The sequence below is a fragment of the Dryobates pubescens genome, chromosome 23 (assembly GCF_014839835.1).
Source record: "Dryobates pubescens isolate bDryPub1 chromosome 23, bDryPub1.pri, whole genome shotgun sequence".
Lineage (NCBI taxonomy): Eukaryota > Metazoa > Chordata > Aves > Piciformes > Picidae > Dryobates > Dryobates pubescens.
This window is the reverse complement of record NC_071634.1, coordinates 383,277-407,697: the sequence shown is the minus strand read 5'-3', so window position 1 is coordinate 407,697 and position 24,421 is coordinate 383,277.

Genomic DNA, 24,421 nt, shown 5'->3' with positions numbered 1-24,421 from the left:
ACATACAGATCTGTACAGAAGCAGATCGCAGGTGGCAATGGATTCCGTGGATGTAGGCCCCACACATGGAGGTAGGCTGGGACCACGTGGCAGCCAACCGTGTGGGCAGCAGCTCTCAGGCAGGCAGGAAGACGAAGGGCAAGGGTGAGCAAACTGGAAATTCCTCCCTCTTACATAGAGGCAGGAAAAGGGGAGGGAATAACCTGATCCCGTGACACCCCCGGGGTCGAGTTCCCACCCCTGGCGGTCAGGGTGACTCCCTCTGGAGTCAGATTCCCTCTGAGGGTCAGGTTCCTGCTCACCTAGGGGGTTTGGGTTTCCACTCACCCACCTGGTGGCTCTTAAACCACAATACTGGAGCTCAGGGTGGTTGGAAAAGGTGCCAAGCATCCTCAGCTTTGGAAGTTATACCCTCCCAGTACTATGCAATAATTCTCATTGAAGATCTAGGACTCAGGATTTCTCTTCTGGTCCTGCTTCTTGAGAGAGAGAAGGGCCATCACCTTGGGCCGGCACTGCTCTGCAGGCTGACATTGCTTATTACATTTAGAAAGCGATCCCCAAGATACTGGGGAAAGGTCTGGAGAATAAATCTTATGAGGAGTGACTGAAGGAGCTGGGGCTGCTTAGTTTGGGGAAGGGGAGGCTGAGGGGAGACCTCATCACTCTCCACAGCTCCCTGAAAGGACATTGTGGAGAGGTTGGTGCTGGTCATTAGTGACAGAACAAGAGGCAACGGCCTCAAGCTGCACCAGGGGAGGTTTAGACTGAACAGTAGGAAAAATGTTTGCCCAGAAAGAGTGGTCAGGCACTGGCACAGATGCCAAACCTCTTCAGACACAGTGTGAGTACCCTGGGTGTGTCTTGGATGGTGAACTTCTTGGAGGCTGCAGCCATGTTGTCACAGCTGGAACCCAAGCAGAGAGCTCATGCTGAAATGCAGCCTCTTTTGCCCCCAGAAGGACAGACGAGCTCTCAGGTCTCACCCCTCCTGCTGCTGTCTGAAGGTGCCTCAGCCCCATGAGGTGACACGACAAAAAGCTGAGCCTTCTGAAGGCCATCTGTAACGTAGGGGAGAAAGTGACTTCTGCTGCAGACATCTTGGCCTCTCACTGCTTTGCTGCTTCCAATTTCAGGGTAAGTCTGATGGTGCATAAACCTTCCTTCCTTTTTCTCTCTTCTCTTGGGAGGTGGTGGAGGCTCGGGATGCAAAACAGGGCAGTACAAAACACCCTGCTCCAACCTGAAGCCAGGCAGCAGAGGCGGTCAGCCTTTGCTTGCCCAGAAATTATTCCCACTCCCATATTTCAGGATGAAAAAGAGCCACCACTTTCCTGGGAGAGGGTCTAAATGTACCCCCAAACCCCTATGGTAAAACTGTGACTGGAGTCCAAGTGGGCTGGAATGCTGGGTGGCAGGAGGGGAAAACTTTGGTGGCAAAATCTCAAGCAGGTGGCAAGGAGCTATTCTTGCAGCTCATCGGAGTTTTGCACAGCCCTGAGCACTTTGGGCACACCCTGACACCACTGTAAACTTGCCTGTTTGTTCCAGCACCATGGGTGCCTGCTGGGTCTCTTGCATGTGTCAAGTGTGGTGAGTTTGTGCTGAGGCCAGGTTGCCCTTAGGGACATGGGCAAGGAGGAGCTGAGCTCTCCCCGTGTCATCCCAGAGGCAGCAGGTGGCTGCCCTGGCTGCACATGGGTCAAGCCAGGATCTGGGTTAGATGAAGTGCTGGGTAGCCAGGGACGCAGCCAGAGCCACACACAGCTTGGAGCAGCAGCAGCTTTGGCTCAGCTCCCAGTGCCTGTTGCAGGGGTAGCAGAGGAGCGAGAGGCGCCTGCAGGGCACGCAGGAGGAAGCTGCAGGGAAGAACAAAGCACTTCTCGTCTGATGTGGAGGCCGTTAAAAACTTGATTCTTTCTCCAGTCTTACAGCTCTGCAGCGCTGCCGGGACGCGCGGTCTCGGCGCAGGGCCTGCCGAGGGCGCCCAAGGTTTGCGGTTGCTAGCGCAGGCTGCGGGCTGCGCCAAGCCACGGCCAGGCAGGCGCGGAACTCGCTGCTCTCTCCTGTCCCCTTGTCCCAGGTCTAGGAGCCGCAGATCTTACCCAGGTTGTCTCACTGCTGTGGGATTCGTGGTCTTCTCTCTCTGCTTTACTGCTGTCTGGGTGTCTTTGCTGCTGCCATCATTTGGCTGCCCGGGGATGCATTTGGCATGCAGAAAGTCCACCAGGGCTGGACCAGGGACCCTGATGGCTTCTCCAACCTGTCCCTCTTCCAGCTGGACCCAGAAGCCAGTGATATCCTCAAGGACCTGCAGGTGAAACTCAACAATGTCCTGGATGAGCTGAGCCAAATCTTTGCCACCAGATACACCTGGCTGAAAGGATGTGAGTTTGGGGGTCAAGGAACTGCAGTTGGGGCCTGGCTGGGGGCTCTGCTTGGCCAAACAGGTCCTGGGCATGGCTGTGGGAGATGCTGAGCTGACTGAGCACTGTGGTCCCCAGTTTCCAGCCATGCATTGAGGAGTGCTGAAGCAGATGGGCCAGGTGAAGGGCACTGGCAGTGTCCCTGCCAGCTCCTGCAGCAGTGTTGCACAGGATGCTGACAATGCCCTGCAGCCCATCATGGGCCTCCTGGACAGCGAGGGAGTGTGGGGCCAACAGGAGCACAGACATTTCTCAGTGACCCTGACCACCCTGGGAGCGTGGAGGACCTGCAGGGTCTTTAGTTACTTTGATCAGTTTCAGAGTCAGGTTTCTGATGAAACAAAAATGATCCTTAGCTGCTAGGGGCCATTTTGTCTGAGCAGAGGCTCTTGGAGTCACTCTGGGGTATACATCTTTCAAGTTTCCATGCACCTGCTCTTCCCTGTCTAAGATGGTTGAAAAGCAAGACTGCTTTGTAGGGTGAGTTGTGTTTTAAACATCACAGAATAGCTCAGGTTGGAAGGAGCCTCAGAGATCAACCTCCCCACCATGGGCAGGGATGCCTCTCAAGTAGACTCAGCTCGAGGCCTCATCCGACCTGGCCTCAGACACCCCCAGGGAAGAGGCATCCACAGCCTCCCTGGGAAGAGGCATCCACAGCCTCCCTGGGAGACCTGGGAGCAGCCTGCAGCCTCGGGGTGCCGGTGGGTGAGCAACTGGAGGTGAGGCAGCAAGGGGCACTGGCAGCATAGGAGGCAGGTGGCAGCCTGGGCTCAGCCAAGGCAGCCTGGCCAGAGGGGCAGGCAGCCGGTTTGTGTCTCCTGGGGAAGCAGGAGCTGTGTGGGGGCTCTCTGCAGGAGCAGATGGGCAGCCCTGGGGCCTGGGGGGCTTTCTGGGCCCACCCTGGGTGAGCTGGAGCAGGGGGGCCACAGGCAGCTCCCCTGTGGGCCTGGCTGGGCTCTGGGTGGGCTCTGGGCAGCCCTGTACCCTCTGCCCCGTGTCTGCCATCTGGTCCCACCGCTGGGCTCTTTGTGCCGCGGCTGCCAGGGTGCCGCTGGGTGGCCTCAGGCCCTGCTGCTGTGGCAACCAGCAGCGACCGTGTGGGAGTGGGAGAGCTGCTGGAGGCTGCTGGATCCCAGTGCCTATTGGTGGATCCCCTTGGACACTGGGGCCGGCCCCGGGCCCAGGTGACGATGGCTGTGTCCCCTCCCCGGCCAAACCCCGGGGGGGCTTTGGGTGCCTCAGGAGGGAGGGCTGGGGGCAGGGCCGGGAGCAGGGCCGGGCAGGGAGGGTGGAAGCCTGAGCGCCGCTGTCCCACACAGCAGTGCTGAGGCCATTGCCGGCACGAAGCTGCTGTTTGGGGCAGGACTGGAGGGAGGAGGTTGCCCCTGGAGCCAAGCAGAGGCTCTTGTGCTGGGGGAGAGGCCCCTGGAGCTGCAGCACTTCCCATGGCAGGGACCCCCGGAGGAGCTGGAGCCCCTTCTCTTCTCCCTGCCCCCACAGCTGGACAAACTGCTCCCTGTGTGGCCGTTTGACACTGTGCCTTTAAGAAAGGGGCACACTGGCTAAATGTTTGTAAAATATTTTGGTTTTCTAAACGAATTTCATTGGTAGGATTGTGGGAGGAGAGATTGGACCCAGGGGAGTTGGGAACTTTCTCTCAGTCTTCCTTCCTTCACTGTCCCTCTCGGCTGGATCTGCTTCTGGGATTCTGGCCAACTAAGATAAGATACTAACTCCCTGTGCAAGGCCTTTATTCTTTTCCTGCCCTGTTAACTGTCCTCGTCTCTTCTTTCTACCTCTTTTGGGGGAGAAGGGAGGTAGGGGGTTGAAGGGGGCACAGGGGGAAGCCCCCTCTGTGGGGGGTCTGGTTTCTGGTTGAGTTCATTTGCTGTATATTCCTGTATATATTGTAAAATACCTGTATTTGTTGTGTTACATAGAATCTGTTTCCTTGTACAATATACTCTCATTTCTCCGACTGGGTTTAGCCGTGGTCTCTTTCTCAGTGGGGGAGGGAAAGCAGAGCCTTTCCTTTCAAACCACCACACTCTTTTTTATTGGCTCACCAACGTGGGGCCGGGCAATTAAGTAATTAAGTTGATTTATTGCTTGTCTCAGCCGGAGAAACGAAATGAAGGTGCTCTGGGTTTTAGAACGTTTATTCTTCTCGGTCTGTGGCATGTTGGTCTACCGGTACTGCATCGGGTTGATGTTAGACCAGATAGGTAAATATTTAATGCGTAAAATCTATTTGTGGTTTATGCATAGGATCCAGCTGCTGTATAAACACTGTTTGGGTTTTTTTCGGCTCACTAATTACGGCAATAGAACGTCTTCCACTTTGCCGATCGAGATAAGGGAGTTTAACACTTCAGGAGGTCAAAGAGTAACTTTAAGTGCTGGCTGGGATCTTAAGGTGATTTATTTGACAGGTGTAATCCTGCTGTTGCTGATAATTATTGTGTGTCTGCTGTGGGCTCTATATAGAGAGAGAAAGGTTTCTCGAGCATGTTTTGTGATTAAACAAAAATCTAGGAAGCGTAGGCGTTCCTCTAAGTCTGCCCCAGAGTCCTCGAGTGACGAGGAAGGGGCTGCGTCAATTAGAAAAATAGCAAAACCTATTGGCAAAGCAGCCTTAAATGCTCCACTCTATGACTTTGGCAAGCAGCCAGGGGCGGCTCCCATTCCCAAGATGGCGACCGGTAGTGAGGCAAGGTCATTTCCGTCCGCCATGACAGGACCGGAAGGGGCCCCCACGGCGGCTGATTTAGATCAGGACCTGTCAGCTTCTATCAGGATGGCTGTAAATTCAAACACAGCTCCAGTTAAACAAGTAGCAGTCTTAAAGACCAGAGGTGGAAAGGCCAAAGCTGATCCAGGAGCTAGTGGAGCTAATGGAGGAGAAGAGCAGGAGACCGATCCCGGTGAGGGAACCTCTGCTAGACAGGATGATCCTGGTGAGGGAACCTCTGCTAGGAAAGTGCCTGCTGAAGATGAGGAGAAGATTTGTCTTAGAGATATAGCTGAGTTATTGAGATCATCACAGGATGGAGATGCAGCTAAGACAGCAGCTGGCAGTGGCGCTTTTCAGCTTAAAGAGGTCCTTAGGAGAGTGACAGCAGGATTATGGGGACAAAAGGTTCAGGAAGATGTGATAGATGGAGAGCAAGATGGTATCACCGAATGCTCGTCACCAAGGGAGGAGATTCGCAATGTCCGCAAAGATTACCTCAGAGCAGATAAGGAACCCATCCTATCTTGGCTTGCTAGGTGTTATGATACAGGTGCTCCAGCTCTAATAGTTGGAGACAAGTCAGCAGCTCAGCTAGGAACTCTCTCAAAGGATAATGGAATAGATAGACATCTAGCCAGGATTCTCGGTAAGGTTAATCTGTGGATACGCCTTTTAATGGCGGTTTCCCTGAGATACCCTTCCCGAGATGACCTTCCATGGAATCCTAAGCCCTGAACTACCATAGATGAGGGAATTAAGCGTCTGAGAGAGTTTGCCATTAGAGAGATACTCTATGGTGACCATGATACTCTGAATCCTGATGACATTCCTGTGGCAGCTGGTCTTGCTAAAAAGCTCATCAAACTTGCTCCTTCCAATTATGCAAACATTCTGGCAAGTAGAATTGTGGCAAGAAATTATGGTGGAGATCCTCCCACGGTTGGCCAATTCACTGATCAACTAAGACAATTGGATGATAGCATGACACGTGTTTCTTTGGTTTCAGCCATTAAAGCTCTGTCTAGTGAGATAAAGGATTGCATGAGAGAGCTGAAGGATGAAATCAAAGATTCCATATGCCAATTGGCACAAAGAGATGATTCCAATTCTTCCTCCAGGTGGGTGCAGGTTTCAGCTGTGAGGAATAGACATCCTCCAAGGAGGTCATTCCAAAACAGGCCAAACCAAAACAGACCACCAAGGCAATCACGTAGGACCATTTGGATAACTCTACGTGATCAGTTTGGTGAGAACATGAACAGGTGGGATGGTCAATCAACTTCTAATCTTTTCAGGAGACTGAGGGAACTGCAAAGTGGCAGAACCCAGGGTAGCAATACCAGAAGGGTAGCTGTTACTTCCACAGTTCCCCAGGACAACAATGACAGCTCCAACAGTGACTCCAGTTCTAACACTGCACAGTGTGCTCGTTGCACCTGTGGAAATGTTCCCCACAATTAGGGGTGCCCTGCCTCCTGCCAGGGGGAGGAGAGGGATAATGGAGATAACAGAATCTATTGGGATGTGTACATCCAGTGGCCTGGCACTTCACACTTTCAGAAGTACAGGGCCTTGGTTGACACAGGAGCTCAGTGCACCATATTGCCATCAAATTATCAGGGATCGGAGTCCATAACTATTCTGGGAGTCACTGGTGGATCTCAAGAGTTAAGTAAGGTAGAGGTTAATATAAGTCTAACTGGTAAGCAGTGGAAGAAGCATACAGTTGTGACCGGACCTGATGCACCTTGTATTTTGGGAATTGATTTTCTGAGAGAAGGGCGTTTCAAGGACCCTAAAGGTTACAAATGGGCTTTTGGAGTAGCTTCTGTAGAAATTGATGGACAAAAGCTCAAGCTGTCTGCTAGACCTGAACTCTCTGATGAATCTGCAGTTGTGGGACAACACAAGATTCAGGACATTAAGTTGCCGGTTGCTTCTCGGACTGTGCATCACAGACAATACAGAACCAACCGTGACTCTTTGTTGCCCATTCAGAATCTGATTCGTCAGTTGGAGAGTCAGAAAGTCATCAGCAAAACTCATTCACCTTTCAACAGCCCAGTGTGGCCTGTGCGAAAGCCGAATGGAGACTGGCGTCTGACAGTGGACTACCGAGCCCTGAATGAAGTAACTCCGCCTATGAGTGCAGCAGTACCAGACATGATGGAACTCCAGTATGAGCTGGAATCCAAAGAGGCCGAATGGTATGCTACCATAGACATTGCTAATGCCTTCTTCTCTATTCCCATAGCAGAGGAATGCAGGCCTCAGTTTGCTTTCACCTGGAGAGGAATCCAGTACACTTTCAACCGACTGCCAATGGGCTGGATCCACAGCTCCAGCATCTGTCATGCAGTAATCCACGATGCTCTGGAGGAAGGTGGTGCTCCAGAACACATCCAGTTCATTGATGATATCATCGTCTGGGGTAAAACTGCTGAGGAAGTCTTCGAGAAAGGTAACAAAATCATGGACATTCTCCTGAATGCAGGTTTTGCCATCAAGAGAGACAAAGTGAAAGGTCCTACCACAGAGATCCAGTTTCTGGGAGTGCAGTGGCAGGATGGACGCCGACACATTCCAGTGGATGTGGTAAATAGAGTCTCTACCATGGCAAATCCCACCAACAAGCAAGAAACTCTACGTTTCTTGGGGATAGTGGGATTTTGGAGACTACACATTCCTGGATACAGTCAGATTGTGAAACCTCTGTATGATGTGACTCGGAAGAGGAACAGTTTCCACTGGGGACCTGAACAACAAGCAGCCTTTGACCAGATAAAGCAAGAAGTGGTACAAGCAGTGGGTCTGGGACCTGTCCGAGATGGTCCAGACATTAAGAACATTTTGTACACAGCTGCAGGTGACAATGGTCCAACCTGGTGCTTGTGGCAAAAAGCTCCAGGTGAGACACGTGGACGACCTCTTGGCTTCTGGAGTCGAGGTTACAGAGGTTCAGAAGCTAATTACACTCCAACAGAGAAAGAGATTCTAGCTGCCTATGAAGGAGTGAAAGCAGCTTCTGAAGTGATTGGAACTGAATCACAACTTCTCTTAGCTCCCAGATTGCCAGTTTTGAATTGGATGTTCAAAGGCAAGGGTTCCACACCACATCATGCTACAGATTCCACCTGGTCCAAGTGGATGGCTCTGATAACACAGAGAGCTCGAATGGGAAATCTTGAAAGACCTGGTCTGGTGGAGGTGATCTCAAGTTGGCCTGAAGATACCAACTGTGCTAAACCTCCAGAGGAGAGAGTAACTCGTGCTGAGGAAGCTCCTCCTTACAATGACCTTTCAGATGATGACAAGAAATATGCTTTGTTCACAGACGGTTCCTGTCGTCTCGTCGGGAACAAGCGAAGGTGGAAGTCTGCCGTGTGGAGTCCAACACGCCGAGTTGCAGAGGCGAAGGATGGAGAAGGAGAATCCAGTCAGTTTGCAGAGGTAAAAGCTGTCCAGCTAGCTCTCGACGTAGCTGAACGTGAGAGATGGCCAAAGCTTTATCTCTACACCGACTCATGGATGGTAGCCAATGCTCTATGGGGTTGGCTAAAGGACTGGAAAAAGAATGGCTGGCAGAGGAAAGGAAAACCCATCTGGGCAGCTGAACTGTGGCAAGACATTGCTGATCGAATCGAGAGAATTCCAGTGAAAGTGAGACACATTGATGCTCACATTCCCAAGAGCAAAGCTACTGAGGAACAGCAGCACAACCATCAGGCAGATCTAGCTGCAAGAGTTTCTCAAGTAGACAAGGACTTCTGAATCGTCTACATCTGAGTATAGCCGGAACGGACTATGAACTTTACTCACGAACTGTAAATATTGTTTCTGATTGGATGGACAGTGCGAACGACCAATGAAATTGTTTAGAAGGGGTGGATTGTGGCCGTTTGACACTGTGCCTTTAAGAAAGGGGCACACTGGCTAAATGTTTGTAAAATATTTTGGTTTTCTAAACGAATTTCATTGGTAGGATTGTGGGAGGAGAGATTGGACCCAGGGGAGTTGGGAACTTTCTCTCAGTCTTCCTTCCTTCACTGTCCCTCTCGGCTGGATCTGCTTCTGGGATTCTGGCCAACTAAGATAAGATACTAACTCCCTGTGCAAGGCCTTTATTCTTTTCCTGCCCTGTTAACTGTCCTCGTCTCTTCTTTCTACCTCTTTTGGGGGAGAAGGGAGGTAGGGGGTTGAAGGGGGCACAGGGGGAAGCCCCCTCTGTGGGGGGTCTGGTTTCTGGTTGAGTTCATTTGCTGTATATTCCTGTATATATTGTAAAATACCTGTATTTGTTGTGTTACATAGAATCTGTTTCCTTGTACAATATACTCTCATTTCTCCGACTGGGTTTAGCCGTGGTCTCTTTCTCAGTGGGGGAGGGAAAGCAGAGCCTTTCCTTTCAAACCACCACACCCTGAAACACGAACTGCCTCTGGGTCTTCTTTATTGCCATGGGATGCTGCTGTGTCTGCATCCAGGCTGGGGTTAAACGTGGAGGGCAGAGAGGCTGCCTGTCTCACTGCTGCCAGTCTGCTCCTCCTCCCCTTGCACTTGGGCTTTGGGATGTTTTTTCCTTCAATTTTCACCTGTGCTGCCCCATCTGCAAATGAGGGATGAGAGGATTTCTTCTCTGCCTAGAAAACTCTGTGCAGGCTGAGGATGAAAGATGCAGCAGATGCCTAGGTAGAAAAGACTGCAAAGCTACCCCAGCCCAACTCTCCTTTCCTTGCATTTTAAAGCCCTAGGTCATTTCCTGAGAAGCAGCAATTCCTGCAGATATCTCTTAAAAATCCAGAGGCTGGACTGCTTCAGGAGGCTGCAGGTAACTCAGGACAGGTTGTCCAACCTTGCCTCTGCACTGAGGGATGGGCAACAACTCAGTGAAGTCAAAGCTTCCTCAGCACCAGCGCGGGGTCCCAGCCAGTGCTGCAGCATTGCAGCAGCATTGCAGCATTGCAGCAGCTGGTAATGTTCCCTGTCCTGGCAGCCAGCAGTGTGTGTGTGTGCTGGGGTGCCAGCATCAGGCTGAGCCTGCCAAGGTCAGGCTGTAGGCTGCATTCCTGCTGCTGCTTCTGGTCAGTTACCCTTCTGCAGCTGGATGTCTCTGAGCTGAGTGCTTCTGTTCTTCCAGAGACTGGGCCCCATTGTGGGAGTGGGGCAGGCACACACAGAATTATTTGCCCAAGAAGGTTTGGAGGACTGAGATTTAAGCAGCTTGGTTGGGACTGAGGTTTACTGAGTGTTTCAGATGTCTCAGGGAGGATCCAAGAAGGCAGCTGGTCAGGATGTGACCATCAATAGCCTGTGCTGGACACTGTGAAGTGTCCAGCTGCTGCAGAATCTAGAGATGGTTCAGAAAGGGTGAGAAGATGTTTTTTAGGGCTGCTGGCAGTGCCTCTTGTTCCAGCTTGGGTGTGGGTCACTGGTGCCCCTCAGCAGAGTGGAGGTCACTGTTGATAGGCTTTTTGTCGATGAAGAGAGGTGGTGGCCATGCTGCTGAGTAGAAGAAGTTAACCTGGATCTGGTTAACTCAGGTGGACCTGTAGGCTAAGGAAGCTGGAGATCATCTGCTGTTAGGATGAAGCCTTCAGTGGCCCTGCTTTCACACCTGCAGCATTTCTTTCTGAGCTTGTTCCTTGAGTGGTTTCATGCTTTTATTTCTGCTGCTGCAGCCTCTGTAATGCCTGTAGGGAGCCTGGAGTTTGGGTGTCAGTGAGTGAAGATTCTCCATGGAGAAATGCTCGTGGGCACTGTGGTAATTTTGTGTCTGGAAGGAGTCATCTTTGCTGGATCATTTCTGTAACTGAAGCCAAGCAGAGCAGCCCTGAGAAACTCTGGTGAGAAACTCTGGTTCTTACCCAGGGAATGGAGCTCTGTGCTCCCTGAGTCAGAAACAGCAGCAGGGCAGCCCAGGTGTCCTCCCCTTGGGAAGGATGCCCCAGCCTGGAGGCACTGTGGAGCCTTTGGGTTTGCTGTGAGTGGGGTTCTGGCTTTTCAAAGTTCTGTTGCTGCTCCTTGCAGGTGAGCTGAGCCATGGCCACTGTGCAGAACCATCGCTCCAAGGGGCCCTCTGAAATGCCTGAGGGGCTCCAGAGCACAGTGGGAGCACCTGGTCACCAGGCAGAGAGGTAAAGCAGCCTGGAACTGTAAGTAGCTGCTGTGGTCAAGGAGGAGCCCTGGAGCAGACTGCCCAGAGAGGTTGTGGAGTCTCCTTCTCTGGAGAGATTCCAAACACACCTAGAGGTGATCCTGGGCAAGCTCCTCTGGGTGACTGTGTTTCTGCAAGAGGGTTGGACTGGATGATCCCCAGAGGTCCCTTCCAACCCCCACCATGCTGGGATAGCCTACATGGAGCACAGATCCAGCCCTGCAAACAGTGGAGCCAGGGCAATTCTTCCTTCCTCTCCATAAATGTCCCCTTTGCTGACTGGAGCTCACCCGACTGGAGATGCCCTGGTGCTGATGGTCTCTCAAGGAGATGTCTCTGTATGCTTCTGTGGAGGGGTCTGTGAGGCCAGGACAGAGAGAAAAGTGCTAATGAAGGAGAACTCAGACTTGGAGGCATTCCTCTGCACCTCACTCCTGGCACAAGGCTGCTTTTCTGCTCTCCTCTGCCTCCCCCAGCAATGGCATCTCCACAGGGCAGGCTGGGGAGCCTGGGTGTGGTGGTGAGAGAAAGTTCAGCTCTCCCTCCCCCACAAAGAAACCACAGCTAACTCAGTCAGAGAAGCAGAATGGGTAAGAGCTATGTTTAGCAGCAGGAGGAGATGCAGAGGATATATACACAACATACAGTATTTACAATATATACAGAAATACACAGCAAAGAAAGTAATACAGAACAAAACTCCCTTCTCCAGCCAGGAGGAGGGTTCCCCCCCGCTGTACCCCTGCTCTCCCCTTTTTCCCAAAGAGGGTTAGAGAGAGAGAAAAGGGAATGGTTAAGGAGGGAACTCTGTTAGCTCCAAGCGTGTGCAAGGATTAGGTTTTTCTTATCTGTTATTCCAGGTTAACAGGTCCCACAGCTGTTGCTCAGAAGCAGACAGGCAGAACAGAACTAAACCAACTGAGACTCAACCAGAACTAAAACTTAAAGTTGCATTCTACCAATCTACCAATGAAATTCATTTAGAATATCATGTTTTCATTGTCTCCACCAAAACATTCAGCCAGAGTGTTCCAGCAACTGTCCCTTTCTTAAAGCACAGCCTAAACCGGTCACATTGGGGCAAGAGTGGAGCTGGGGCATTTCTGAGCACTCTTGCCCTGCTCTCTTCAGAGCTCCCTGGCTCTATCCAGCAGCACTACAGAGGGAACAAATGCCCAGAAAGCAGCAATCCCCAGGAGTGCCCCAGCAAATCAGGCAGAAGCTCATGGGACAGAGCCCCTGGGTTAGAGCTTGTCCCTTCTGCTCTGGCTCATGAATGCTCTGATGTGAAACACTGCAGCAGGTCCCTCAGGAGGCTTCCAGGAGTGGCCTGGTAGCTCTGACCACAAATTACTCCTCAGGGGCACTCGGACAAGAGGAGCAGAGGTGTTTTTGTGGCTTGTGCTGGTGGTGTGTGTTTCAGCTGACTCCCTCCCCCCTCCTGCAGGAGATGACTGAGGTCATGGAGCAGAGCCTGGGTAGCACTTGGGAGGGGAGCCTGCCCCAGATCATCCAGAAGGGTGGCAACGCTGAGGAGAGGAGACTGTCAGTGTCCACCAAGAGGGGCAGCACCCAGGAGAGGAAGCTGCCCCCAGCTGCCCCCAGGAGGGGCAATCCTGAGGTGAGGACCCTGCCCCTGATTCCCCAGCTTGCAGACTCCAGTGAGGCCTCCTGTCCAAAGGTCAACTTTTCCTGCCCTTTTCCTTGCTGTTTGATGAGGCATTTGGAAAGGGGCCTGCCTCCAGCTTAGCTCTATAGCTGGCTGACCAGGTCCTGTTGTGCTGTGCAGCTGCTGACAGTGCTGAGTTCCTGCTGCCAGGGGAAAGCTCAGGCATTGCTCCCTGGTGAGATGTTCAAGTCCTGATCTGTGCTGGAGAAGCTCTGCTGCAGCTGGTGGGGGTTACTGGAGCTGAGCCACTGTCACTAAAGCCCCATGCTGGGGGAAGGCTGGGGCAGGACACAAGGGCAGGAGCCTGCCATTTGCCATCCTCCTGCTGACACAGGCAGCTGTTGCTTGGTGTGGTCACTGCCAAACGCCTGGGGCTGGGACTCCTTCACTGATGGCAGCCTTGGCCTTGGAGGGCTGAAGGCCTGCAGGAGTTGCTCAGGAGTGAGCACACTCAGCTGCAGTGGTGCTTTGGGTTGGAGCAGCAGGTTGGGGCCCTCACAGGCTGCTGGGTTTGCAGGCTGCAGGCTCCTGCCAGCTGCAGAGGGGCCGCAGCCCGTGGCTGTGCCTTGCCTGGCTCAGTGTTGGCTGCAGGGGTGCCTCAAGCTTCTTTTCCAGAGCACGCAGCCCCGAGGGCAGAGCATGGAGGAAGGCTGCTGAGCAGAAATTGCCAGCAGCAGACCTGTGACATATTGGTTCAGGGTTGCCCTGGCCAGCCCAGGAGGTTGGGAACCCCCGAGCTGAGCACACAGAGAACTGGCAGCATGCTGCAGCTGCTGGCTTCGGCCTGGCCACAGCTTGTGTGGAGAAGCAGGAGAGCTGCCTGGGTCTGTGGAGTGGGAGCAGCACAGCTGGGAGAGGGGAGGCAAAGCAGGGAGGAATTGTCTCCCAGCAGGGCCTCTGCTCTGCCAGCATTTGCTGCTTGTGTGCATTGCCAGGCTGCTGCTGCAGTGGAGTTGAACAAAAGCAGCAGCACCAGAGCAGGATCAAAGAGCCCCTGAAAGCTCCTGGCAGCAGGAGCTGCCAAGTCCAGTCCTCCTCCAGCTGCCCAGTGCTGTGGAGAAAGGAGCTGAACCTTGCCACACTCACCTCTCCTTGCCCTGCCTGACCTCCTCTGGTGCTGTTCTCTCCTTAGCAGCTTCCAGGCTTTAGATTGGAAAAGCTCTTTGGGGCCGTATGGGCCTCGGTCTCTGCCTCAGAGCAAAGATCATCCCCAGAGTGTTTCCCCTGGAGCCTCCTGTCCACTACTGGCTCTCAGCTGCTCCTTGAGTGCTGCCAGCACTGTCAGGGAGTGCTCAGGCTTTGCCCTGTGTTTTGGAGAGGGGACCTGGAAAAACACCACAAGAGCTGCTTAGCCTGAGCCTGCTCAGCATAGCCTGGATCCTCTTGAGCCACCCAGCAGCCAGGTGGGAGAGCTTCTGCTTGCCCAGGCTGAGCTGGGCAGAGGGACTCACCAGGAGACTGGGCTTGACTGGAGAGCAGTGTAGGATTCTCACTCATGAGTCCTGCTGCCAGCAGCTGAACCTGTCCCTGCTCTCTGTGCTCCTCCAGCTCTCAACTGTCCTGGAGCAGAGCTCCTTTGAGCCTGTCCCATCAGAAGTAGTCTTTCAGAACTACTTCCCCCACGAGGTCTGTGAAGCGATGCTGGTTCTCCACAACAAGGGCAGGGTAAGTGCTGGGGGGTGGTAGGAACCTGCCCACTCTGGGCATGCTGTCTCTGACACTGCCATGTGTTGGTGGTATCTAACCCAGAGGAGCTTTTCTAGATGGCATCCTTGCCACTGAAAGCCCTGGGTTGAGAATGTTGAGGGCTCTCCAGTTGTTCTTCTCATGTGCTAACTCAAGTGTGCACCACATCCTGATGGCTCCTTGGATAGTCTTGGTTTTTGGGAGGGTATCTCTGCCTCTCACAGCTGCTTCATTCCACTGACAAAGCTCAGGGGTTGTCTTCTCTGCTTGATGCTGGAATAAGTCCTAGGGAGTGGGACTGAAGCTGCAGGAGAGGTGTTTTGAAAGAGCAGTGGAACAGACTGCTGGAGCAGCAGCAAGGGGAGGCCTTTAGCTGCCACTTGGGGTCCTGCTAAGCTTCATTCAGCCCTGCTGGGGCTTCTCTGGATCTCTGCTTTCCCTTTGGAACACCACAGCACCTCCAGAGTGATGCCCTCCTGAAGGTCTCCACCTGTACTAAGCTGTGATTATGAGATTCTCCAAATAAGTGGAGCAGGGAAGTGCTGCCAAATGTCAGCAAGTTTGTTCCTGTGTAAAGAGGAAAATTTGAGACACTCTGAATTTCAGCTGGGGAAACATTTGCTGGAGTGAGGCAGGTGCCCAGAGCAAGCTGGTGGGAAGAGACAGGAGGGAGGAGAGGAGTTAGGTTCAAAAGTGCTCCAGGAGAGAACCCTGTGCACACAGAGGGTTCTCTTGGCAGGCAGCAGGCAGTGTGCTGGAGGCAGAGAGGGCTCAGCAACAGCAAAGCGTCCTGGAAGCTGCTGCTCTGCAATGGAGAGCAAGATGTGAAGGGGAGAGGAGGGCAGGTGGGAAGGCAGAAGCCTGCATGAGAGCAGGGGAAGGACCTCCCCCCCAAACCTGCCTCTTGGGGGAAACAAGAGGAAAACAAAAGCTGTGGGGGAAGAGCAAGAGCAGTCCAAGTGTGTCCTGAGAGAAGAGGCTCTGACAGGGCTGTGGCTGGAAAGAGAATCCCCTTTGGCAAGGCAGGCTGCAAAGTGTGGTCCCTCTCAGCTACTGCTGGGGAGAACACAGCCACTCCTGCTCTGGTGCCTAGCTTGGGAGTGTTGGAAAGAGGCCCAAGGGACATTTGTGTGCTGCACACTGATCCCAGGCACTGTGCTGCTCTTTCCCCTTTCCTCATTAAAATGTGTCTCAGTTTCTCCTTTCCTGTGGCTCTCCTTCCCAGCAGGGCTTTGGCCTGCAGCCTGTCCTAGAGCTCTTTTGCCCAGGCAGCAGGAGCTTGACTCCACCCTTGTCCTCTGTGCACATCCCTGCAGGGCTGAAAGTGCTTTGGGAAGGAAGGATGGCAGCTGGCCATGGCCAGCTTTCTTCTCACAATTCCACAGCTGGCAAAATCCCAGTTTTGTCTTTCCTGCAAGTTCCTCAGTGGATGAAGGTCTCTCTGGAGACCTCTCCTTACGTCAAGTTGGTTGGCCCCAAGGATGTGTGCCAGAAAGTAGCACCTGGCATGGCTTCTACTTACTGCATCCTTTTCACCCCTGAGGAGCATAAGGTGAGGCTGGAGGTCTCAAGGGGTTGCTGCCTTCAGTGGAAGGTGCAGCTGCAGGGCTGGATGCAGAACAGGGCATCTGGGGTGGGCTTTGAGGAGCTGTCCTGCTTTCAGGAGGGTTGCACTGGGTCTCAGACTGGGAGAAACCCTTTCCCATGTTGAAGATGCTGCTCTCCTGGACAGGAGGCACTTGGGTGCTGCAGGGCTGTTTCTCCTTGCTGGGACTCCTCATGTGATGTTTGTTGGCTTCAGGGTGAGGCTTGGGGGCAGCCTCTCAAGGTGCTGCTTTCTAGGATATGTCCATTGCTGCCTTCTCATGGCTTTACTCCATGCCTGAATACAAAAGCCTGTTCAAAAGCAAACTGTGGTTGGGAAGAACCAAAGTGGGCCTGAGCAGGGTGTGCAGCAGCACCTTGGCAAACTGGTTTCACCTTCTGTGTGTCCTGTCCACAGCAGTCAGACAACAGAAGCTGATCTCTGGAGCCATCATTTTTTATGCCTGCCTGATATCAGGGTCATGGAATGTTGGGGGCTGGGAGGCAGCTCTGGAGGTCACCCAGCCCAACCCCTCTGCTGGAGCAGGGACAGCCACAGCAGCTTGCCCAGGATGGCAATGTCCAGGAGGGTTAGGAAGCTCTTCAGAGGAGGAGACCCCACAACAGAGGCACAGCCTCATTAGCAGGGGGTTGGACTGGATGATGTCCAGAGGAACCTTCCAAACCCCACTGCTCTGTGGCTCTGTGAAGGTCTCTGGGCAGCTTGGCCCAGTGCTTCAGCACCCTCCCAGCCATGCTGTGGGTGCTGGGCACACAGAGCTCCTTGTTTCTGTAGCTGCTCCAAGCCATGCCTGTGTTCCCCTGCAAAATGGGGGGCTGGGGGGTGTCTCTCACAAGGCTCAGCACAGAGCATGGGGTGCTTCTAGAAGCATGGAATTGCTTTGGTTTGGTTAGAAGAGTCCTTTAAGATCAAAGGCAGCTGTTAGTCCAGCACTGCCAGGTCACCACTAAACCTCATGCCTCAGCACCACATCTACGCAGCTTTGAAACCCCTCCAGGCATTGCTGGGCCTGGGCAGCCTGGGCCAGGCCTTGATGTTCCCCATGTCCAACCTAAACCTCCACTGGAGCAACTCAAGGCAGTTTCCTCTTGTCCTTTCTCTTGTTCCTTGGGAGGAGAGACCAAGCCCCACCTGGCTCCAACCTCCTTCCAGTGACTTGTAAGAGGCAGAAGGTCTCCCCCCAGCCTCCTTTTCTCCAGGCTGACTAAGCCCAGTTCCTTCAGTCACTCCTCACCAGCCCTGTTCTCCAGACCCTTCTCCAGCTGCATTGTCTTGCTCTGGTCCCATTCGAGCCCCTCAATGTCTTTCTTGTAGTGAGGAGCCCAGAACCCAGGGTGTGCCCCAGCCCTGTCCCTGTAACGCTGTGGGCAGGGCTGGGCAGCACACAGGGAGCCTGCACTCCCCTGACATTCAAGCCAGGACCGTGTCCAGTTGCAGCACCTCCCCCAAGAGCCACTGCTGATGGGGATGTGGCAAAGGCCTTTGGGAAATGTGCCTGAGCATCCCTGCCAAGCTGCCAGGAGCTGCCTGCATTGCTGGCACTGCAGCTGGCACCGTGGCACAGCCGGGCTCCCAGTGCTGCCTCTCCCAGGCTGCAGTGGCTCTGGGGGGCTGGCACCCCTGAGCTGGAGTCACTCTGTGCTGCCTCAGCATCCAAGTCTCAGAGAATCTGCTCTGGTGCTGCTGGCTGCTGAGGGAGCAGCTGGGGCAGAGGAGTTGGCTCAGCTCTGCACCTTCCCAGCCCTGTGCCAGTTGTGCTGGAGGAGAGAAGGGTCCCCAGGGGCCCAGGGGCTGCTGCATCTCTGCCTGCAGCTGGCAGTGAGACAGAGCCCAGCAGCTTTCCTTCTGCCCTGGGGCTGGCACTGCCTGCAGCCTGCTGAGGCTGTTCCTTTCCCTGCAGGACTACTGCCACCAGCTGCTCTGGGTCACCCAGAGGGAGGAGTTCCCTGTGCCCATCCGGGCTGTAGGTGCCCAGGCTGTGCTGGACTTCCCCCAGCAGCTGAACTTCTCCGTCTGCCTGGTCAGGCACAGCACCCACAGGACTCTGCTGCTCCGCACCGTGGGTGGCTCCCTACAGCAACAGCACTCGGAGGTGAGGAGCTCAGCAGCCTGCTCTGCTCTTCAGGCCAGGCTTTGCTTGTCCCTGGCTGATTTCTAGGCTGTGATCTCCTGGGCCAGGAGGTGCCTTGCCATTTGCAGCTCTTGAGGGGAGGTTTCTGGGTGGCAGCAAGGCAGGGTGAGGCTCTGAGTGCCAGCAGCTCTTCCACCCCTGTGCTCTCCAGCAGCCCTACTCTGGTGGCATTGCCAGCAGCTGGGCTCTGCAGCCCCACTGCAGGGAGCTGGATGCAGTGTATGGGGCACCTGGTGTCCTTCTCTACTCTAGGACCCTCTGAGGGCTGAATCTCCTCAGCACTGAGCCAGGAGCTCTCTTTCTGATCCCCTGGGGTTGGTTTTCCTTCTGCTGTCTGCAGTGGATGGAGCTAACTCCACTGGCTGTCTGGTCACCAGTGGTGCTCCCCAAGGCTCAGTGCTGGGGCCAGTTCTCCTGAACATTCTGTCAGTGCCCTGGGTGAGGACATTGAGGCTGCCTCAGTCAGTTGGCAGACAGGCCCAAGCTGGGTAGCAGTGCTGAGCTGCTTGTTAACCTACAGAGGCACCTGGCCAGGCTGGATCAAAGGCCAAGCCAATGGCATGAGGTTCATCAAGGCCAAGTGGCAGGTCCAGGACCTGGGTCACAGCAACCCCCTGCCACACTGCAGGCTGGGGAAAGAGTGGCTGGCAAGATGCCCAGCAAAGACCTGGGGTGCTGGGCAACAGAGGCTGCAGATGAGCCAGCCTGTGCCCAGGTGGCTGGGCAGGCCAACAGCATCCTGGCCTGGGTCAGCCATGGTGTGGCCAACAGGAGCAGGGCAGTGTACCCTGCACTGGGTGCTGGATTCACAGCCTGAGTACTGCAATGACTTTTGGCCCCCTCACTGCAGAGAGGACACTGAGGTGCTGGGGTGGGTCTGGGAGGGACAACAGAGCTGGTGAAGGGTCTAGAGCAAAAGTCTTGTGAGGAGCAGCTGAGGGACCTGGAGATCTCTTCCAGCCAGAAAGGTTCTCTGATCCTGCTGCCTGTGGCTGGGTTCTCCTTGCTTGCAGAAGGCAGCTGCAGAGCAGTGGCCTGCAGCAGGGCTGTGGTGCCCAGGTCTCTGCAGCAGCCCTGCTGTGCCTCTCTCTTGCAGCCCATTCTCTGCTGAGCCCTGGCTGGGAGCTCTGGGGGCCGGGGACGCCGTGCAGGGGGCTGGGGAGCTCCTGCCCTGCGTCCCGAGGACCACTGCCTGAGCCTGCACTGCCACACAGCTCAGTGCTGGGCACTGCCTGCCTGCACCCTGTGTCCCTGGCTGCCCCCTGCAGAGGCTGAGCTTTGGTTCCCAGCCAGTGCTGGGCCTGAGGGGTGGCAGGAGGAGGGCAGGGCTCTGCCAGACTCTGTGGTGCCCAGGGCCTCTGGCACTCCTCTGTCCTGTGCTCCACTTCTCCCTTGCCTTGCCTCAGACCCTTTTTCTGCACTGTCCTCTCCCCATCTCCATCCCACACCTCACAGCTCCAGGACTAAAATGCTCTTGTGCTTGGGCAGGAGGTGCTCACTGCCTCCTTGGAGAGGTGTCAAACTCCTCCTGGGGCAGGAGAAGCCCAGCTCAGGCCCCAGGAGAAGTGTCAGCCTCAGCAGGCCCTGGAGGAGTAAGTGGGGAGCCAAGGTGGGACCTCCAAATGCTGCCCCCAGCCTTGGCTCAGCAGAGCTGATGCTGAGGCAGAGCCTTGCTCACAGGTGCCCTGGGGGTGTGTTGTCTCTGCCTGCAGCAGAGCTTTGCTTTGTGCCCGGTGCTGCCCTTGGCTTCCTGGGAAACCTGATGTGCTCTCTGGGTGCTGCTGTGGTGCTGCAGCCCTGCAGAGAGCACTGCAGCTGTCTGGAGCTTGTCAGCTAGAGCAGCATTTGGATCCTTTCTACAAGTGAGATGAGCAGAGACTCCCCTTGGCTTTTCCAGGAGAAGATATTCACAGCAGCCTCAGTGGCACAGCTGTGGATGTGAACATCAGGCTGGACAGGAGCTCCCTGACCATGGAGAAGACCTACCTGTCGCTGAGCACCCGCAGCACCCTGCTCATCCACAACGGCAGCGATGTCAGCGCTCACTTCCAGTGGAAGGCTGCTGCTAGTCAGGAGGAGGAGGAGCAGCAGCAGAGGCTGGTTGGAAAGCTGCACTGCAGGAAGAGCCCTGTCCAAGGCTGACACTCAAGTGTGGCCTCCAGGGCTCTCGGTGCTTTGCAGTGGTTGAGGCCAGGAAAGCCCCCACAGCACCGAGGCCTGGATCCCTGGGCTTTGGGGTGCTGGAGCTCAGCACTTCCCTTCCCAGCTGCATCCACACTCCAGCTGAGGATGGTGTCTTGGGGAGGAACTGCAGGGCCTGGATTTCCTCAGAGAACAAACTGCCTTTGTGGGGGCCACAAAGCCCTGAGGTCCAGAGATCTCTGGGCTCCAGAGGGGCCACGAGGCTGAGGCAAGGCTCAGTGCTGGGCTGCACTGAGTAGCAGCACTGAGCACAGCTGCAGGCAGCACAACTCTGCTGCTCCTCACTGCAGCTTCTCCTGCTGCAGCTGGCACAAGCTGGCAGGCTCCTTTCCCAGCCCTGTGCAGGGCAGAGTGCTTCAGGGGCCCAGAAGGTTGAGGCCATCCTTCTGTAGGCTGTTAACTGCCTCCTGCTGTCCCAGTTTCCAGCCCCAAGAGTTATTCTCAACCTTCCTTAGAGGCTGAGCAGAGTTTGGAGGTGGAGGGTTCTGCAGGGAGAGTAGGGCAAGGCAGGACTTGGAAGTCCCCTTGGGTTTCAGCACCTGTGTCTGTGGTGGTGGGAGATGGGGCAGGGTCTCCAAAGGCTGTCTGTGGTGAAGCTTTGAAATTGCCACACTGGGCAGCAGAGGAACACCTGGAGCCCAGGGGCTGAGCTGGAACCCACACTTCAGAGCCTGGGGGATCCAGGGAAGCCTTGGGTGACCTTCCAGCCCCAGGGGCATGGAGGGATCTCGAGTTAGTCTGAAGCCACAGCTGGTGAGGAAAGTGCCTTCAGCTGGAGTGCTCTGCAGGGGCTTCTGAGCAAGTCAGGTTCAGCGTGGTTGGGCTAGGGAGGCTCTAAAGGCCAGCCCAAGGTTCCCCCTGCTCTCTGGTTTTCCTTGCCCAGTGCATGGCTGCTGTGCAAGCTCAGGCTGTGCAAAGAGCAGCCCTGAGCAGCTCTAGGGGAGGAAGAGCCACTTGAGGCTGTTGCTCCATCAGCTGTGGCAGTGGCTGTGAGCCAGGAAGGCTCCCGGGGGGCTGCTGCAGTGGGATCTCCTCCCACTGGCCAGGTACTGCCAGCCCTTGGGTGGGGAACCCTGCTGAGTGCAGGGTGCCCTCCCAAGGACCATCTCTGGCCAGCAGGTGCCTCTCCCTGCCTGGGAATTGTCTCCTGGCAGCTCTGAGGCTATGGCTCCCCTGGGTGGCATTGCTCAGGGCTTGCTCTGCTCAGCAGGAGAAGGCTCTCCCTGGAAAGCTGAGCCCCAGCAGCCTGCTGGATGAGCTCTGTGCCGGTGCTGTCTGCCTGCAGTGTGGTCAGGCTGTTGGTGGCTGCAGCCATCACTGCCCCCTGAGTGACATCAGCTCTACCCTTCCAGAGGTGGTGGCTTTGCTGTGCTAGCACAGGGCAGGGAGTGCTTGCAGCCAGCTTCAGGCTTCCTTGTCCTTCCTCTCCATCTCTGCAGGGTGCTGCTCAGGCTGTGTCTTGTGGGTGGGAGGGAGCTTGCTGCCAGGCTTCCTCCAGGGAACCTGATGGTTTTCCTCACCTCCAGAGCCCGTGGAGGTCCAGCAGCCCAGCTCCCATTCTTGGAGGGTGCTAAAAGAACCAATCCTTCCTCCCTGCCCCAAGCCAATGGACACAGATGCCAGGGAACAGCTTTTGACGTGCCCAGGAATTGGGCCTGGTTCCCTTGGCCAGTGCCACCTCCAGTGTGAGCCCACGGCTTGTGTTACCAAAATCCCTTCCTGCCCCAGCTGCACTTGTCAGAGCTGGGCAAGGGAAGGCTTGCTTGAAAAAGTTGCCAGTGCTGAGCTGCTGGCTCTGGGCTTTCTGCTCTGGGGAGGAAGGTGTCCATCACTCTGCAGCAGGGGTGGATCTCCAGGGCTTGTGGCAGGAGAGGTTTTGCATTGCAGAGCAGGAGAAGAGATGCTTGTACACAGTTCTTGAGCTGCTCTGGAGCTCTAGGAGGCAGAGCAGAGCAAATGCTCTGTGTTTGGAGAGAGGAGCCTGCTCTTGAAAGACCCTGCTGGGCCTTACTCTCCTGGAGTTTTGCAAGAGGAGCATTGCAAAGCAGCTGATCCACTGTGCTGCCAGGGTGGAAACTGTCCCAGAGTCCAGGCCCCTCTGAGTTTAAAGAGGAAACCGAGCATGTTTCACTAGGGAGTCAACGAATTTTGCTCCTTGATTCCTCCAAGCCCCCTGGCTGACCTCTTCATACCTTGAGAATGTTTGACACTGAGGGTGGTGAGACCCTGGCCCCAGTTGCCCAGGGAGGGGTAGGTGCCCCACTCCTGGAACCACTTCAGGTCAGGTTGCTTGGGGCTCAGAGCCACCTGCTGAGCCTGCAGCTGTTCTGCTGAGTGCTGATGCTTGGGCTGGCTGAGCTTGGAAGGTCCCTTCCTACCTCAAACCCTCAAGGAGTCAGAGCAATGGAACTCTCTCCCCAGGCTGTGAGGCCAGGCTGCCTCTGCACATCCAAGAGGAAGACCAAGGGCCCTGGCTCTGCTTCAGCCTTGAGCTGCTGGATCTTGGGCAGGTGTTGGTAGGAGCCAACAACAACTATGAGGTGAGCAGCAGGGGCTGGCAGGGCTTGGGGTGAAGTCCCACATGGGGACAGGCTGTGGGAGTTGGGGCTGTTCAGCCTGGGGAAGAGAAGGGTCCACGGAGACCTCAGAGTGCCTTCCAGTAGCTGGGGAGGGACTTTTGACATGGGCTGGGAGTGCCAGGATGAGAGGGAATGGGGTGAAGCTTGGGGAGGGCAGATTGAGCCTGGAGATGAGGAAGAGATTCTTGACAGTGAAGGTGGTGAGACTCTGGCACAGGCTGCCCAGGGAGGCTGTGGCTGCCTCCACCCTGGAGGTGTTCAAAGCCAGGCTGGATGAGGCCTGTGCTGGTGGGAGGTGTCCCTGCCCATGGCAGGGGGCTGGCATTGGATGCTCTTGAAGGTCCCTTCCAGCCCAACCCATTCTAGGATTCATTCTCTCAAGTTCTGGCTGCTTTGCATGAAACCCCCACAGGCAGAACTTGCCTTTGGTGTCTGCCAAGCAGCAGCAGGCAGCATCTTCTGCCTCTGCCAGCTGTGAGGGGTTTGATCAGGACACACACCAGCCTCCGGGAAGGGAGGAAGGAAGGCAGGCAGGCTCCTCAGGGGGTTCCATTGGATGTCTTGCAGGTGATCCTGCACAACAAAGGAGCCATCGATGCCTCCTCCAGCTCCAGCTCCAGCTCTGGGCTCCTGCTGCAGCTGCTGCCCCTGCCAGGGCCTCCTTTTGCCAGAGGAGTTCCAGCTCCTCCAGGTCTGCTTCTGTCCCACTGTCCTGGGGCACTTCAGAGAGGAGCTCAGGTGCAGTGTGGAAGGATGCCCTGAGCCTGGGCACTTGGCTGTCAGGTGAGAGGCTGAGTGCAGCCCCCTGTGCTGCGGGAGCAGCTCTGCAGCGTGGCAGCAGCAGTGCAAGCTGCAGGCTCTGCAGGGCTCTGCAGCCAAGCCAAGGCCTCCTCTGCTGTGTCCCCACAGGGGCTGTGTCTCTGCACCCCCTCTGCCCTTGGCTGTCCCTTGCCTGCGCCTCGGGGACGTCTCCTGTGCTGAGTGTGGCCTGGCCTTGGAGCACAGCCTGAGGGCTCTGCAGCCCTAGAGTGGAGCCTCAGAGCCTCCAGCACTGCTGGCCCTCCAGAGCAGCCTTCAGGAGCTGAAAGCAGGGCTGCAGGCTGCCTGGGCAGTGCTTTGCCATCCTGAGGTCAGAGAGGCCCAAAGGACTGGCAGAGCAGTGTCTTGTGGGGTCCCTCATGGTCTGATCAGCCCCAGGCTGCCAGTCCTTGGCAGCAGGGTGGCTGTGACA